The 19,637-nt window shown below is 36.9% G+C and overlaps 1 protein-coding gene across 10 annotated transcripts in view; it reads right to left on the bottom strand.

The window, feature by feature from the left end:
- Positions 1–19,637, bottom strand: part of LOC105475715 (transcription factor EC) — a 557,301-nt gene that overhangs the window by 212,802 nt on the left and 324,862 nt on the right. Inside the window, exon 1 of one of the 10 annotated variants that reach the window (XM_011731209.3) lies at positions 3,579–3,678. The exons of the other annotated variants lie outside the window; for them this stretch is intronic. The gene's annotated coding sequence lies outside the window, so the exon portion shown is untranslated. Of the gene's footprint in view, positions 1–3,578; positions 3,679–19,637 lie in introns of those variants that run through there. 10 annotated transcript variants of the gene reach the window in all.

Genomic DNA, 19,637 nt, shown 5'->3' with positions numbered 1-19,637 from the left:
GTGTGCTTGGAGCAGAGCATGGAGCATAAACAAATTTGGATATTAGATACAATTATTTCTGAAACATTTGTCTATAAAAATTTGAATATTAGATACAATTATTTCTGAAACATTTGCCTCTAAAAATATGTATCATAGGTGTCAAATAGATTTTAAGATAAAAAATATTTTTTTAAATGAACTTCATATCAGTCCTACTTCTAAGATCATAATCAAACCACAATTAGCAAAAGACATTAAAAACATAGGAAAACAAGATATTACAAAACAGAGAGATAATTTATTCATGTGGGCTTCTCCATAGCTACACCCAGGCTTGTGTGTATTTTAAGCTATCTATTGTGTGTGTGTGTGATTCTTTAGAATTTCTACTTGATTTCTCAAGGGCTTGCTTTTACAATTTCTAGGTGTAGCCCACAAATATGCCATCTTCCATATCAATGTTAACAGACCTCCATTTAATACAAATAGAGCCCAGGATGTGGGGCTCCTAATGTTTTCTTGTTTGTACATGGTAAAGGCATTCATACCTTCATCTCCTCATCTCCTAAATGAAGGTTTTGGACTAAATGGCCATTAGCATACTTTGCCATTTTCACATCCTGTGATCAAATAATTCTGTTCCACATATACATTTTATACCATATGGAAGGCTTAGCTTAAGTTGACCTTATTGGTACTTTTTTTTAAATCCTATCTTTTCTTTAATACTGAATTTTATTTTGAAATAACTACAACTAAAGCGGAGCACTTGGACAATGATTTGTGGACTTCCAATCGTAGCAAGAGTTTTGATTTCATACATTAGGCCTCCACTGATCTTTCCCATACTCTCTTAGGTTCCGTTTTAAAATTTTATCCTTCTTTCATCATATTCCCTAAAATTTTCCTGTATCTCAATGCTTTGATACTTTCACATGCAGAAGAGTGAAAGCATAGCACTGCTCACATTTATTAACAAGCGTTTATTTTTCCTTTGCCCCCTCTTTCTTTCCCACTTTTTTTCTCTATTCTCTTTTCCTTTGTCTTCCTTTGACTCACTTTTCCCATTTTCTCCTTTCCTCCTCTTCTTATTTTCACTTATGACAGTTAACATGGTCCTAGATGTTCCAAAAAAAAAGTAAGCAAGCACAAATAACATTACAAATTGAATTTTATTCAACAGTTAATTTATGCATTTGAAATTCGATGCATATAGAATAACACAATAAGAAAAAGGTATTCCAAACTGAAATGGGTTTGTGATTATAAATAGTACGTGGTGACTGAAAGTAACTTTAGTAGGGAATGAGCAGTCATGGGAAAAATGGAAATCAGGATTCTAAGGGAAATAAAAAAAAAATAATATGTTGAGTGTAGGGCTAGGAAGTGATTAGGAGATGAATACATGCAAAAATGCCCACATTATTTTAGCTCTTTTTAGGGAAGTTGGACTCCTGACAACTCTTTTGACTGTTGCCTTACCTTAAAAGCCTTCCCTAGGCATCCCCAAATTCAGTAGTCCAGCCCCACTTTCTTTTCTCACCTGTATTCTAATACAGTCACACACAGAACTTCTGTCACACCGAAGGTACTTATTCACTTGCACATCTGCTGTCCTGCTTCCCACTAAACACCAGTCCCCTGTAGGACATGGCTGTACATTATTCAGCCTTGAATCTGAAATCTGACACAAATCAGACACCTATCTTCAAATTCTCTGTCCCCCATTTACTATTCATGCAGACACACACAATATTTCTTTTAATATTTCGGAGTCACAATCTCCTTATTTGTAAAATTAGGAAAATATTACCCCTTTTTGTGTTATTCTATATGCATTGAATTAAAATAAAATAGATAGGTTTGAGCCTTCCTTAAAAACTGAAGAACTACCCAAACTTTTGTTTTTGAAAGCTTAACACATTTTCGAAGAAGTCTTCTCCGAGCACCCTATATTTGTCATCTAAATTTTTTCAATATAATGCTATGAAAGAGTTTCTGGTCCATTTTGGAGCCTACAGAGTCTTTTTTAATGATTATTTCTCTCTTTTCTCCCTCATCTTCAATAAGTAATATCAGTTAAAACTCTTCATAGCTTTAAATGAGCATTATGGACAAGAAAAGAAATACCTAAACTGAGTAAGCCAAATTACTTAGTCGTGCAAAATTATGCAAGCATCTGAAGCATGAATTCCCTCTTCTTGTCAGCTTTATGTAGTTTAAGCAACTAACTATATTTCTAGCCAAACTGAACACGCTAACATCTTAATTATGCTCATTAAGCCATTTATTTTTTTATTTTCTCAAAATTCTGACACAATTCCCAAAAAAGTGAAAAGTGTGCTAATGAAAATTAATGATAGCCAAAGGAAAAAATTTGATGTTCTGTGGTACAAAAATATCTTATGAAGTTTGGTTGTGCTCTCCTTGCTTAAAGTACACAATAACAGATAAAATGTTAGGCTTTTTCTTTCTTTTGCAATAACATATTACTATAAAAATATGACACTAGGTCCCACTATAGTAGCACAAATCCTATTTTCTAGTATTTCACAAATCCTAATTTAATATGTGACTCGAAGAGGACATTTTCTTATTATATTTGCTTTTGTTTTTGATATTTGCTCATATTAAAAGATGAAGTAACAAAAATTTACAAAGATTTCTTCATTTTTGCCCTAAAAGATTATAAAGTGTTTTGCTAATTTATTTATTATATAATTTGTCATGCTTCAAGCAATAATGAAACTTAGTTTTACAAATATGAGTTTGAATAACTTGTGTTTTATACCATTCATATATGGTTCAACTGACTCACAGTTTTTATACGTAACTTAACAGTTTTTATATGTAAATAACTCATTTACTTAAAGAGCTATCTGAAATAGAATTCAACATGATACAAGAAATAATCAATAAGGCACAAGTGTATTTACATTGATAATCAGAAATAAATGTCACTTTTACTAAATTATTAAATTTCATTTAAATTATTTATTTAAATTAGTAAAATTATTAAATTTTACTAAATTCAAATTTATGTATGCTGTACTTTAAGAATATAGAATTTTCAAAATTTCAAATTTGTGAAATATATTTTTATCAAAAATATACTTTGTAAAATAACCATTTTGTCTTGTGTTTTTTTGAGATGATTAATCAATGCTAAATTAATATATTCTACATTACATATAATAATCATATTTTCAACCGATTCTTCAGAGACATATATATTGCATAAAAGGAGACAAAACGTAGACTCGCCAATTCTCTATAAACTTCAGTGATATTTGAAACCATTTTGCACAGTCCAAAAAGAGTAACATTTAGAAGTCTTACAAAGCAATTATCCAATTTACCATTTCCTTTTCCTTCTAGTGAATTCACCACTGAAGCATTATAATCAAATATCACTCATAATAAACAAATAGCATTAAAAGTTGTATCTATTTCTTTCTGAGCTAATGTAAGTTAAAAGTTAATAATCTTAAACATTTAACCTAAATTGAAATTCATAGCCATATGATTTTAAAGCCCCAAATACGAGTGATTTTATACTTTGTAGCTCCAATTAAATAATTCAGAGGAAAAAGTACCTTTGCTGGTGGCTCAGGTGCAGAATCCATGAGAGTCAGTCTATCCATTCGTTTGGTATGTACCATAAGCATTATCTTTCTATTTACTCCCACTTCTCGTCTTTTTCTACTTCTAAGGGAGGCCAAGCTATATAAACCATGATTTAGTTCCTCTTTTTGACGTTACATTCATTTCTCCTATTTTCGTATAATGGTAAAGAGGAGGAGCAATATTTATGAGCTCATGATTTCCACAAATTGCGATTACAAACACCAGTCCAATTCTTTTCTTTTTTTCCTCTATGGAATATTTTACACGTGCTTAATAGAAAAAATTGAGTAGCAAGCACAGATTTAAATGTGCCATTAAGAGGACAATATTGTCACTGTTAGGTGAAAGCCCCTGGGAGAAAATAACTTGTCTCTCGATCATCATAATCTGGCCTCAGTTTCTCTGGATTTTACAAATCCTTCCTAGAGAAGTCAGCAAGTAAAACAAATTGGGCTTACCACATTTAAAGAGTCTTGTAAGGCAAGTTGGTTATCACCCCGGGAAATAGAAAGGGCAAAATGTGTGTGTGTGTGTGTGTGTGTGTGTGTGTGTGTGTGAATATGTACATATGACAATTACCACCAGTGTTGACCATTTTCACTCAAATTCAATTCTTCTGTACTTGTAACTCACTCAAAATTAGTAGTGGCCATGAGGCTAGTTCTGGTCAATGAAGAGGGAGGGTTGAAACACCTTCTTGCCAGTGCTTGACTGTACAGCTCTCCTCTGCAACTGACTCAGTGATCGCCAAAGCAGGTGTCCAAACAGAGCTTCCACCAGCTCAGGCCTCAAGTGGTTCTGATGAACAAAGCTTCCTTATAAGCTATTTTGGACTCGTAGCATAAATGAAAAATAAACTATTTTATTACAACTACTGAGATCTGGGGAGTTGTATACTATAACCTAACCAATTCTGACTGACTCAGGAATTAGGTTATAATTAACATATTTTGAAAAGCAGTGTGCCATTTAATATCCACATCTAGAAGAACAACAATATCCTCTGCTCACTCCAGTATAATATATGGGCTACCTTCCCTGTAGAGTGGATATGAGGAATAGCAGTATGAGAGAATGGAAAGAGAAGAAGGTTAGAAGACCTGGATACTTGTCCAAAGTAATGCAAACTAATTAGTAGCAGAGCTTGGTCCGCTCACTAACTTGTATGCAATACTGTGGACAAGTCTTTTCAGTACTCTAAACTCAAGTTTCTCATTTGTAAAGTGGAGACAATAATAGCTTCTCTGTCTTATAACAAAGGTGAGTAACAAATTTTTATGTGTTGCCATTACTAGATCATAGAAATATATTCTATCCCTCTCTAAATTCCCAATCTCCTAGTAAAATATCTTGCAGTACAATCAGTACTAAATAGGTGTTTAATAATTAATGGCAAATTCTATTCCAACAATTAGGTAAGCCTTTAACTAATGTTTAACTGTGGTTTATAGAATACACTTACTTCTTACCATGAGTTCCACATTGATGGATTCAAACAATCATAGAATGAAATTGTTTAGGAAAAAAGCAATAAAAAATAAGAATAAAATAATAAAAGCAATATAATAATTTGTATTTGTATTTTTATTGTTAACAAAAACAACAAAATAAGTTTATTGTTTCATTAACAATAAAATAATTCAAATAAAAATGTAGTATAACAATTCTGTATATAGCATTTATATTGTGTTAGATATTACCAGTAATCTAAAGAGGATTTAAGGGGTCCTGGAACCAGTATCCTGCAGATACTGAGGGACAACTGTATGTGATAACATGTTCTTTATGAAGTACCTTGCTAGCAAAGTGTTTAATTACTTTTTAATATGTTAAATATTTATTAATCATCTACCACGTCAGGCACTGTTCTGAGCATTGGAGGAGTGAATCAGGGAACAAATTAGACAAATTATCTGCTATGATGGAGGAAAATAGACAGTGATAGGCAAAGGTTGTGTATAGTAGAAGAGGGGAGGAAAGAGTGAATTTCATAGATGGCCAGGAAAGGCCTCCTTTTAAGCTGACATTTGAGCAGTGAATTAAGTGAAAGAATGCAAACCGTGTAGGTACTTGAGGGACTGGCATTCCAGGCAGTGGGCGCAGCATGTGTAAGGGCCCTGAGATAAGAAGAGTATTCTGGTGCTTAAAGAATAGCATGATCATGTCCTTTGCAGGGACATGGATGGAGCTGGAAGCCACTATCCTTAGCAAACTAACACAGGAACAGAAAACCTAATACCACATGTTCTTACTTATAAGTGGGAGCCAAATGATGAGAACACATGGACACTTAGAGGGTGTGGGGAAAAGAAAGAGAGATCAGCCTGTTACTGTGTCTATATAGAAAGAAGTAGACATAAGAGACTCCATTTTGTTCTGTATTTGAGATGCTGTTAATCTGTGAGCCTACCCCCAACCTTGTCCTTGTAAGAGACATGTGCTGTGGTGACTCAAGGTTTAATGGATTTTGGGCTGTGCAGGATGTGTCTTTGTTAAACAAGTGCCTGAAGGCAGCTTGCTGGTTAAAAATCCTGCCCGTCCCTGGGCAATGGAACATCTCGGTGTAAAACCTGATTGTATGCTCTGTTTACTGAGATAGGAGAAAACCACCTTACGGCATAGGGTGGGACTTGCTGGCGAGACTTGCTGGAGCAATGCTGCTAAAAGGTTTGGGGAGATGTTTACATATGCATATCAAGGCACAGCATTTTCCTTTGAACTTATTCATGTCACAGAGATCTTTGTCCATATGTCTTACTGCTGATTTTCTCCCTAAAATGATCCTATTGTCCTGCCACTCCCTTATCTTTAAGATGGTAAAGATAATTATCAATAAATACTAGGGGAACTCAGAGACCAGTGCCGGCGTGGGTCCTCTGTAAGCTGAGCGCCGGTCCCCTGGGCCCACTTTTTCTTTCTCTGTACTTTGTCTCTGTGTCTCATCTCTTTTCTCAAGTCTCTTGTTCCACCTAACAAGAAACGCCCACAGGTGTGGAGGGGCAGGCCACTCCTTCGAGAGGGGAACAAAACACACTGGGGCCTTTTGGATGGTGGAGGGTGGGAGGAGGGAGAGGATCAGGAAAAATAACTAATGGGTACTAGTCTTAATACCTGGGTGATGAAATAATCTGCACAACAAACCCCCATGACACAAGTTTACCTATGTAACCAACCTGGCACTTGTACCCCTGAACTTAAAAGTTAAAAAAAATAGTATTAAAGCCATTTAGACTGAGGCGACATGAGCAAGTGAAAGACTATAAGGGATAAGATCAGAGAAATAAAAGAGGAACCAGGTCCCTAGTAGGCTATGATGAGGACAATGAATATTATTCTTAGCATTAGAAAGTATTAGAAGGTTTTGAGCACAGGAGAAACATGATTCAACTTACAGTTCCAAAGGATCACCAAGTCACCCAGGCTGCTTTGTGTAGGACAGACTGGGGAGGGGGGGTGCAATTACAGAAGCAGGAAAATGAATTGGAAGGCTACTGAAATAGTCCAGGTGAAAAAATTGGTCCCAACTCCCTTGATGATGTATGTATATATATATTCAAACCAGGTTTTCTTATTGCAGCCATTCACAGGGTCTTTCCTATATTACTATGGCAAGAGTCAAACTGGAGAGCCAAGAATGTGTCTGCATATGCAGATATATATATATATCACTATATATACACACACATATATAGCACTATATGCAGGAATATATATAGCGCTATATACATACAGCTATAGTCAGAGATAGCATCATGATATGGATGGCAGGAAAGGAGGGCTTTGCTTTAACAGATGTACAAGAACAGAGTTTGTGTAGGAGAAGGAGGAGGAAGAGAGAAATTTTATTTGCTAAAGGTTAGTTATTTTGAAAACGTGCTATTTGATGAGAAGGATCAGGAATCAAGATAGTCTAGATAAAGAGAAAACACAGAGGCAACATACGTGGCACACACACACACACACACACACACACACACACCATCAAATAAACAAAAAGAATGGCCTGTGGATCTATTTCTGGAGAGACCTGAGAAGAGTTATTTAGAAAGAAGAGCCAGCAGGAGGCAATGTAGGCTTACGAAGTACAACAGGTACATCAGCCTAGAAATCTTCAATCAATCAATCAAATCTTTCATAAGACTTGTAACTAATAGGGAGGAAAACAAACTGGGAGGCATAGGATTACTGTGAGGTGCTTTGCAAAATACTCAGTAGTCGTTGGTTTCTATTGTAACAAAATTTCCCTTCATTATATATGATTAGCAAAATTGCCAGTGCCTGCATTTACAAATCCTAAACTCTACGGAGTTCATTTTCCTAAATTTCAACTAAATTTGAACTAATCAATAAATGGCCCCCTGACAATGTAGCCCAGAGTTTAATTCCAGAGAAACCAGGAAGGGACCAGTGTTACCAGGAGCAAAGTATTATCCCAAAGAACAACTACAAATTCAATTGTTCAGGTTGGTTGGAGGTCATGTTCTACATGAACAGGAAAAGGACAGAGAGGCATTGTCTGAGTAGTTCATCCCAAAGAAACCACAGGGCTAAGTTTGGGACAAAAGAAGAAACAGAAACGTTAAAGCTGCTGTGCATTTGCATCTTGAAGTCAAAGCAGCCAGGAAAGCTCTTCCAAAAGCTGCTTGAGAACTTCTGAGACATTAATGTTGGCACAGCTCAGTCCCATAGACCAGCAGCTCAACAGAAATCTCTGGAATTTCTAAAGGTATCTGATGTTTCTAAGTTGCCACTACCAGCTGTCAGGAGTACACACTCAGAATGTTAATGGCCCACAAATGTGGCCAGTTTACCTAGAAACTACCTTTTTCTCTAGGTTAGTGCTGTGTTCCTCTAAGGGGTTGAATAAGTAGGACACAGGCTGAGCTCCTGAAATAGAGATCCCAAATACAGTGGTATAAACAAAGTGTACGTTTATTTTGTGCTCATTTAATTATTCAGAGATTAGTAGTCCCAAATCGGGTGAAAGAATCCGCCTTTCTCAATAGGGTGTTCCATCTCTGGGCCACTTTGGTTATCCCAGTCGCATCACCTTCTTGTAACACACGTCACTTTCTCTCCTGTTCCTTTAGTCCCAACTAAGTCTATGAGAGGAAATGGGAAACAGAATGCCTACCGAGCAGCCACACACCCTTTAGAAACTCAAGATTTCTTTTTAAAATAAGGGGAGATGAATCCGGATGGACATCTAGGAAACTCTGCCACGGGAAACTTGACAAAGCATCACAAATGTGAGCCTTGAGAAGAGGAGATTAATTGGGATTTTCCCTGTTTTATAGATGAAGAAACTAAAATAAAATTGTATGATTTTTTTAACTCATTCAGAAAAATCTGAAAGTCAGTGGATGACTTTCCTTGCTGTCGTTCATTATAAAAACTCCATGCTTACATACTTATTTTTGTAAGCGTTTATATCCTTTGTACATACAGAAAATTTTGCTGAAAATAATTTTATTCCTCCTCCTATTACTTTTAAAATTATCAGTGGTCCAGAGTTCAAAGATTAAGAATTATAAAATAGATCACGGAAAATTTAGCAATAATTGAGCTCTCCATGTCTCGTACTCCCGTAGAAGCATGTTTTAATAAACATCTGCAGTACATATGCTCAGTGGAAAACCCCTTTGACTGAGCAAGATTGAGAAATGTTTCACCCAGAATCATCACTCCCATTTCCAAATGAATGCATATAATTCCCCAGCAAGAGACTTTTGAGGCTTGATTCTTTTTTTTTAAAGTAAATATGCAGGAAAATATTAAATAATTATGAATGTCTATGTAATATGATAATATTACTAATACTGCACCATAATTGCTGGGGGTGGTAATAGGCATTTTACAAACATTACTTCTAATTCTGACAGCAAGTCAGGGCAGATATTATAATAACCATTTTAAAACAGAAAATAAAGGCTTGAACAATTTAAGTACCTTGCCCATAACTACACAACTTGTAAGTGACAGACCTGAAAGATCAGCTTGTAAGTGACAGACCTGGAAAATTTCAGTATTTAAAATTTGCATGGGACATGTTAAAACAGCATTGTGTGTTGGCACTGCTGTTGACGTGCTCCCATGGACTGTTTGAGTTAGACAGTGACCTTCTAGAAGGTGCCAGCCTTGAAATAACCACTACCTTCATTGTAAGTTCCCTTTCCCTGAGTTTTCTTTGATTTTTACACCATTGTGATTTTCTCTTCCTATTTTATTTAAGTATCAAGAGGGAAAACAATCTAAGAAATGTTTACTCTGCAATGAGCAATTTCCCTTTTTAAGACATTAATATCAAACAAAGACTTTGGCTGATAGATTATAAGGAATAGAACGCACACTGTGAACTTAGAAATGACCCATATCCAACTTTAGTATGGTTATTTGTGACTTGTTAATTCAGTGAACCTTTTTGAGAAAAGAATGCCATTAGCCAAAATGCCATCATTAGGTTATGCATGCTAACCTCTTAATTCTATCAGCACAATTAATTATCATACTTATTCTGTTTTCAGTGAAATTACTATATAGAAGGTTGGTACAAGCACGACAATAGGGGAATTCATCTAATATAGAGAATGGAACAAATAAAGCAAACAACCTAAAAACAAAACTTTCTTCAGGAAATAGACCTATTTTCATAAAGTAAAATCTACAGTGGAGTTTACTCTTTTATTGTAAAAACTGTTAGGACACTGGCAATTGGTATTCTTCACTTCTCTATTCTTGTTAATGTAGTTCCTCTTTATTCTACTTGCATAATAAAAAAGTAATAACAGTCTTAGTTCTTGTTAGAAAGTCCCTAGGTGGTGGTGGGACAGATTGGAATTAAACTGCTGACTCACTCTCATATGACTGCACTGTAAAGTCCTAGAATTCGGGGATCTAGAAAGAAAATTTTGTATCAAATGCACTACACAGTCACAAGAAAGCAGCAAATTTAGAATTGAATGTGCTGTGGTTAGACGGAATTTCCATAGGCTACACAATACACCTGAACTTCCAATTATAAAATCTAATTTTCCATTGTCACATTTCAGGATTAATGACTGAACAACTTGTTAGGCCTCTTGAGGGGAAGACTAGAAGGAAAGGTGCCAATATTCTACACTGTCTTAAAAAGTTAAGGAATACTACTGGGTAAGTGGGACTGCACCAAGCATTACTACGCATTTGCCTAACTGCAGTAAGAGGAAACAATGGGTGAAGGAAGTCCAGGCTCTATGAAGGCATGGCATAAATCCATTTCACTAAGCTGTTGGCCATTGCTGATGCTATCCTTGTGAACAAGATGATCAGATTTCAGGTGATTCAGGCTTGCAGGTTGATGTCACTTTGAGGAACAGGCATTGGTTAAATACCAGTGAACTCCAACAAGTCAACCTTGTAATCAGCTCTCAGGAGGAAATTATAAAACCTGCTGTTCTGATTCTTGCCCATTTGCCCTACCCCACTGCTCCTACCCACCATGCCATTCTCGACCCTGCTTTGCTCTGTTCTGTGCCCAGGAACAAAGGCTAATTTACTATGGAGCTAATGAAGCTTCAGCTCGGGACCGCTCAGGTGTTACCTCTTCCAAACTTTGTGCCTAATGTAATTTGGAACTATTTTCTTATAGATGGCCTCATCCTCACTGTACAAGCTTCATCTCTACCTAATTTGGAGTCGGCCCTGTCCAGAAGGCTGAATCCTATAAACTATCAACTGATATGATAAGCAAAACAATGGCCCCTCTAAAGACGTTCACATCCTAATCGCTGGAACTTGTGAACATATTACCTTACATGGCAGAAGAAGTCGGTGATGCTATGTGAAGACTCAATCTTCCATTGCTGGCTTTGAAGATGGAGGAGCTGGCCACGAGCTAAGGAATATGGAGCGACTTTTGAAACTGGAAAACGCAAAGAAATGGATTCTCCTCTAGAGCCCCCAGAAAGGAATACAGTCCTGCCGACACATTTATTTGAGCCCAGTGAGGCCTGTGTAGGACTTCTGACCTACAGAACTGTTAGATAATAAATTTGTATTATTTAAGCCACCAAGCTTGTGGTCATTTGTTACAGCAGTAATAGGGAACTGCACCTGGCTTCTGGTTGAATTTGACTAATGGGAATCATCTGAAGAAGATCAGGTGCTGAGAGGAGGAAGTGCTTGGAGTATTCCTTTGCTATTCTCCACCTGCTCTGCGCCGATTGTCCTGGTGAGGGCAACATCTCTCCCCACCTAGAATGTCTCCTCCACTGCTCTGGCTCTCACTGGGATGCTGAGGCACCATTTCCTGTTTGCCCCTTCAAGCCTAGGGCTGGTAAGGACTTCCTGTTCTTATCTGTCTTCTTACTCCACCCACAATTTCATAAGTGGTCCGTGAAGTAGCTCAAATAGTGTTCCCCCAAATGCACGTTCATCCAGAACCTCAGAAGGTGACTATATTTGGAAATAGGGTACAATTAGCTAAGGATCTTGAGATGGAATCATCAGATACTTAGGGTGATCCCTAAATTACAATGACTGGTGTCTTTGTAAGAGGAAAAAACACAGAGAGACACACCAACAAAGCCAGCCATGTGAAGATGGAGGCAGATTAGGGTGATGCCTCTTCAAGCCAGTGAATGCCCAGGATTGTGAGCAAACACCAGACATTAAGAGAGAGATATGTGCCTTCCCTCAGAGCCTCTCAATTCTGTCAACACCTTAAGTTTGGACTTCTAGCCTCCTTAACTGTGAGAAAATAAATTTATTTTGTTTTAAGTCGCTGGGTGTGTGGTAATTTGTTATGGCATCCCTGGGAAATTAATGCAATACCTTTGTTAAAGTCTCTTGAACCATTTAAGTAGACTTCCATTTTCCACTCTGGCTGACAGAATTCTATTTTTATTACACTTTAAGATGGCACAAAAATAGGAGGAATAGTTACCTCCTGGATTATGGAGTCAAAATTAAAAATTATCTTAAAAATCTAGCATAAAGGGCTGTACCATGAAAATGTGAAAAATAACAGCTTTGTACTTCAGTTCAAAAAAATCAGTTGCCATTATTGCCCATGGAACCTTAGACAAATCACTTAGTATTCCTGACTCTAGGTTATATCATGTTTAGAATGGAGGTGATAAAACCTGGTCCCCTTACATTGTTTTAAGAGCATGAAGAAATAATTGAATACAGGGAAATGAGTGCAGAATAAGGAGTCATTCGATATGAAGCTAGTCTTGGCTTTGTCACCAATAAGCTGTGTAATCTTCCTTATGTAAATTAACTTTAATGTTCTCCAGTTCCCTCATGAGAAGATTGGACTAGATGCTTGACAAGTGGATCACTTAGTCCTAATAATCTATAAATTGATTGCATATTACAAGAAAGATGTGAATAAACAGTCATCCTCATGAAAAAGACCAAGGGGATTTTTGATAGTTGATCACATGCTCAATATTAACCAATTATGGCATGTGACTGTTAAAAATAAGAGTGGTTAATTAACTAATTAATGGAAAGGGAAAAAAAGAACACAGTATAGACTTGGTCTATTTTAGAAATATACCTATCTAAAAGAAGATAAGCATTCTACTAAGCTGTGTTGTATGATCAGTTATAAATATCACATTTTAAAAAGAATATTAAGAATGATGAATATTGTCAAAACATGATTATCAGGATAGTTTGGCATCTTAAAAATGTCACATATGTATTGCTTTAATGAGCAAAGAATACATATCCTGAAGAAGGAAAAGTTTAAAATGATAAACGGGGAGAACTAAGGCCAGTGAATCAAAGTAGAGCAAAAGTAATTTTAGAAGCAAGATCAAGAAAAGAACTACAATAATTAGAATTGCCAAGTAGTAGAATGGTAATGTTGGTCACTAGACTTATTCAAAGGTAAGGCTGGGTCATATCTTACAGTTGCTATCAACCTATCAGTGGTTTGTTAAAGCAAGAGACAATTGTTAGTATCTCTTCCAAACTCCATATTCACTGCCATTATTTCAGTAGGTTGAAATTGGCCAACCTGAGAGTATGTACACCACTGAAGTCAGCAAACACTAGAAAACAAGAGCCTGGACATCTGGTGGTTAAACATTCAGCATCACACTACTGGATGCTATGGAATTCCTGCACTGAGTAGTGTGACATCTCTAATTGTACTGCCAACTCTGTAAGACTGAGATTCTTTTTGACTTAGTCTAGTAGAGAGTAAAATCAAGAAAGATGAGTCTAAGTAAAGTTAAAATGCTTCAACATAAAATTTCTAGACTCAGCTTCCTGGTTGTACACACTTTCTTTTTCTTCCCCGATGGTGATTCTTCAAACCACCTTGAATATCCTCTCCTTTTCAGTTTCTTTTTCTTCTTTCTTATCAAAACAGATAGATCTGACAACCAGAGAAAATGGACACACATAATAGATTTTCAAATAGGTGAAAAGTTTAATGTAGAAAAGAAATGAGGCTATTATCATTATTAAATAGGCCATGTAGCAGGGAAATATTATCGTGTGATTTAAGCAACATCAAGGACAATATATGCATGAACATCATTCATTAGCTGCTATTGAGCAGCTGCATAGTGTGAGCAACTCACTATTTCTTGGATTCCATTTCATATCTGTGAAATAAGACTCACAATTTCTAACTCAAAAGGTTTTCTCAGTTCTATAAAAGATGACTAAACAAAAATATTTTGTCAGGTGCTATACAAATAAAAATTATCATCGTTAGTATATTATTACTACAATTTATTCACATCTTAATTCAAAATGGTGTTTATGATTATAACAGGGGTGGAACAAGAAGAATGAGATGCACATCCCTACTCCCTTATCTCCCACTGACAGCTTCTGTATGTATATGATTCAAACCAAAACAATGCAATCCTGTCCTTCCCATTCCTCACATAATAGTAATAACAAAACTGCAAACAGATGTTTTTCTTCTAAGACTTTGCCCGTGTCCTCAGCATTTGAGTAGGGACTTATTATATCAAGGGTACCCAGAGCCCTGATAGATGGGGCATATCTTTCCTCAACTTGGTTTGTTCTGTGCTGTAAGAGATAAATAAATTTTTGAAAATTAAAACATCTTGAAATACCTCACAGGGTATTTTCCCTTGTATTAATCCTACTTTTTTTTTTTAAGGCCATTCCTTTCACCATTAAGAATAAGGCTTAAGATTCATTGTCCTAGAAAAAGAGAGAGTGATAAGAGTCTAGAACAAAGAGGCTTCTCGTTGTAGCTCAGAGTTTAAATATTTGAGTTCACAGTCAGGGAATACTCTTGAAAATCAGGCTTTGTTGAGAAAGTAAAGAATATTCTAATCCAAAGCCAATCTTTACACATCAGGGTTGGAGATCTGAATATAAAAATTCCCTATAAGATATAGGCAGAGGACATTCAGCAGACAACATATGCTCCCATGTGCCCCAAGCTCCTATCTGCCTACAGGCTTGGGATGCACAATTGGGAAGAAGGGTGTTGGGGGTGGGGAGGGGGAATGTGCGGCCACTGGAGAGAGAAGTTCAGATAAGACAAGTCCAGGGTAAGGAAGCAGCAGGCACCTGGAAAGGGGATCAATCCAGTAGCTGACAGAAATTCTGACACAAACTCCAAATAAGTTGAGAACAAACCTGAGAACAATTGAGTGGCTGCTCCACTTCACACGTTGGGGAACAGTAGAACAGCAAGGGCAGATAAGGAGTCCTGGCACATGGAGCCGGTTAGTCCTACATCTTCTGCCTGTCTCCTGAGGAACAGGCAATGATACAAAAGTTCCCATGTATGGGAGAAGGTAGATAGCATGAGCTTACCTGAGGGGTCTGGATAAAGAGTAAGTCAATTTATAGCACAAAGCTTTGGGATCAACTTACCATGTCACGGATTGAATCAGAGTCACAATTGTATCTTAGGGCAAGGTCTGCTAAGCCAGAAATAGCGAACCAGATGGTGGAGGTGACTTGATCAGAAAACAGAGGTCACCAAGTTCCCCAGAGCAATCTCCTCACCACGTCAAGGCCAAGAGAACAGACCACAAGTTGTACCACCTAAGGACACATGAAAAGTGGCAGCAGTATGGAGTCCTCAACCATGGCCCCAGTGAACTGCATGTTACACAGTTATGTGTCATCAAAAGACTAATGTGCTTTTATATTATCAGAGTGAGATTTAATGCCAAAAAAATCCAAGCCAAGTTCTGTAGGAGTCACAGATAGAGACACAGCACAAAGCAAATGTTCCCCCTCAGCCTTGCCGTGGGTTTTGTAAGAGGCAGGAGAAGAGAATATGTGAAAGAATGAGCTTAACAAAAGAGACCATTTTAAAACAGTAGAGCATGAGCTACTTAATTGACAATTTTATATCTATTCCCACAATCCCCACTAGTAAAGATGGGGGTTTGTAAGCAAAATGATTTCAAAATAAGGAAAATAAACTGGTTATGTTGTTACTTTTTTTTCTTGCACATCTGAATGGTAATGCACATATTTTCACCTCCCATCACCACTCCTAGGCATTTGCTCTTGAGAAAGGTACCTTAGGTCATAAGTCAGCTAATAAAGAAAATGGCGGACCCACGTTCTTGTAGTGAAAGGTTTAAAAAGAGAGCCCTACAAGGTGGGCCTTACAAGGCGGACCTACACTCACTGTCTCCTTGAGGGCTGAAGATGAGCATCAACATCCACCAGTTTGAATTCCAGAACCTCAGACTCAGGTGGATCCAGGGAGTGATGATCCTTCCATGAAAAGCAGTAGAGGTTTTGCAAGGGAAGATAGTAGAGTACTGAATGGAGAATGTTCAGGAATGGAATGCGTGGAACTGGAGAGGACACAGGGTTTCAAAGGTGAGGACTGGCCAGACATCTTTAAAAGGTGGAATGGGAGTCATCTATGATGTCCCATTTTTAGGAAGCCCTATGTTATTTTGGCTCCTTAACTTGTGGGATTTAAGGAAAACTCCAGGTTAGCTAGGACTTTAACATGGGTCCTTTTAACCTTGTAATTCCTTTCTAAAATGTCTCTCATCCTAAAATAAAGAGGTCGCATAACTTTAGAAAATCAGATGTGATGCTTTTGTGGAGGATGAAGGATGAGAGTGGACAAGAGGTCCCATGGATCCAATGGAAAAAATATGTAATGATATTGGGGTAACGACACCTCAGAATCCCAGAGGGTGAATAGAAATTACAGAGCATGACCTACAGAGAAAATGGTAATGGAGGGAGATCCCCGGAATCTGGAAAATATTCCAGGAAAAATATGTGGATGAGACATTTTACAACCTAACCTTCCTCCAACCCTCACAGATTACTGAAGGAACACAGCAGACCTTGTAAACTGCAAGCTACATAGTTATGTGTCTTCAAAATACTGATGTTGTTTGTATTATAAGTGGGATTATGAGTGATTTTGTTTCCTTCTGTTTTCTAGAGTTTACATAGACACATGCTTTTCATCCAATAAATATTTATCAACATTTACAATACACCAGGCATTCTTCATCAGTGAGTAAAAGAGGCAAAAACATATCCCTGCCTGTACTCTAAAGAAATACAATGTAAAAGCACACAAAAGTAACTATTAAAATTTTTAGTTCTGTGGTCAAATATGCCTCTCTCATGTGCGCACAAATGCATGCACACAGGTGCACCCACACATGACAAAGAGTGTCTGTCCCAGTTTTCTTAATTTCAACATGTTTATTTCCCCAGTCTCCCCACTTACTCCTAATTCTTCATTTCACTCATAGGTTTATTAGAATTTCTCAGAGTTCCTTGAGCCAAAAAGCTCAGTAATTATAACACATCTGTTGGGCCCCAAAACTTTTATTAAATTTTATTTAGACAAAATTATAGAAAACAAATCAGTACGCTTCAATTAAAATTTAGCCAAACTATTTTCTCATACACATTGCATTCCCACTGTCACAACACACATATACAAAACCACATACACCAGTAACATTAAAAGTTAAAAAGTAATTTGCAATTCAAGTATGTTCATTAAAATAATTACTACAGTTGTATATGAATGTTCAGTGAGGTAAAAGCAAATTGTTTATTACTGAATAATGAAAAAATATTACACTTGTCCATTGGGTGGCAGCAAATCTCTTCCATACTGGTAAATTCTCAAAGCCTTTGTCTTCAGTGTCTTCGTGCTAAATTTGGTAGATTATACTACACACAGAGGAAAATCCTCAATTCTTTCCTCTCAGGAAGCGGCTGCAGAAACAATGAGATTAGTGCTGTATTGAGTCTAAAGTCTTCCTCGGTATAGAATAAATTATCTTTTGAATTTAAAAAACAATAAATTTTATTATTTTATTCTTCAATTCAATCCAAAAGATTCATGTCAATTACATGTGTCAGTACTATGCGGGAAACTTTCTATTTTCATGAAGTTGGCTCCAGCGGGTGGAACTCTACAGGGAACAATAAACATCCGCAACATCAAAAACATCCGGCTTCAATCTCCATCTTCCCTCTCACCAGCTTCCCGTCATCTGAGCAAACTCTCCTTCTTTCCAAAAAGTTACTATTTGATTGGAAATTTAAGCTAGAGAATCACCATAACACAGCATCAAAATTACTCTGTTTATCTAAAGTTGTATAAGTAAAGCAAGGATATCCACTCCATCCCTAAGGTCAGTAGTTCTAGAGGGCCCAAGTCCATGCTCAAAATACGGGTGTGAGATCCCCATCTTGCCCCTACTTTCATCAATATCCTGAAGTGTAGCAGAAAGAAGTCCAAAAGAGGAAAAAACTATGCAAAGAGTAAGAATAGGTTTCGAAGCACCTGTAAAGTGATCGTTGCCTGTGTTGTAAGAGAAATTCTGGAACACAGGCAGTGTGATGATCTTCCTCCCACAGTGGCTGGACTCAAAGCATGAGGAGGATAAGGGCTTCTCACTCAAAGGATAGGTTGACCAGAAGATCAGGCTGCCCCATTCTGCAGTGCCTCAGGAGGCTCCTGGACCAACATAGCTCCTATGCTCTTAAATAGCATCCCTATAATGTTCTTCAGTTAGCCCAACCCCAAGGGCATGCTCTGTGCCATGTACAAGGCTCAGGCATCCAAACTCTGTATCCACAGCCCTTCCTCTACATCTCATTACCCACCCTGAGTGCCTCTTTTGACCTTTAAATGCAAAAACAAATAAAATTACATTTCTCCAATTTCATTCACCAGAGATAACTAGTTCTAGTACCTCAAAGTTTTCTTTCGCCTGATAATTACTACCATAACAAATTATGTGCTTGCTTTATTTCTAACCTTATCAACTGCATTGAGATATAATTTTTATACAACAAAATCCACATATTTTAAGGGTACAGTATTATGAGCTTTTGAAAAATCTGTACCTCCATGTAACCCCTATCTTAATCAAGATACGTTTCCCAGAAAGCTTTCTCATGCCATTCCTAGTGAAAACTCTGCCTCCCAAGCAACTACTGATATAATTTCTGTCACCACAGTTTAGTTTTTCTGTTCTAGAACTTCATATAAATGGAACAATTCAGGATTTACTCTTTTGTGATGCTTTTATGTCAAGTTTCTTTTGCATACATAATGTTTATGAGATTGATTGAAGTTGTTGCATGTATTAGTAGTTCTCTCATGTTTGTTGCTGACTCATATTTCATTGTATAAATATACCACGTTCTCTTATTGACAGACTTCGAATTGTTTCTGTATTTTGGCTGTTACGAATAAAAATATTATGAGCATTCTTCTACCAGTCTTTTTATGAATACATATTGACATTTCTCTAGGGTAAATACACAGATGTTTCCACTAGAAAAGGGAGATGTAGCGTAGATGTATGCTCAACTCTCTAAGAAACTGCCGAACTCTTTTCCAAAGTGTTTTATACTTTTGCACTCCAATGAGCTGTATAAGAGAGTTCCAGTTACTTCACATCTTTACCAATGCTTGGCATTGTCTTTATTTTTAATTTTACCCATTCTAATGTGTGAAGTGCCATCTTCTTGGAGTTAATTGCACTATTATTTTTAAGCCCTTTTAGTTCCCCATGTAA

Source organism: Macaca nemestrina, chromosome 4 (genome assembly GCF_043159975.1).
Source record: "Macaca nemestrina isolate mMacNem1 chromosome 4, mMacNem.hap1, whole genome shotgun sequence".
NCBI lineage: Eukaryota > Metazoa > Chordata > Mammalia > Primates > Cercopithecidae > Macaca > Macaca nemestrina.
This window is presented reverse-complemented; position numbering and strand designations above follow the sequence as displayed.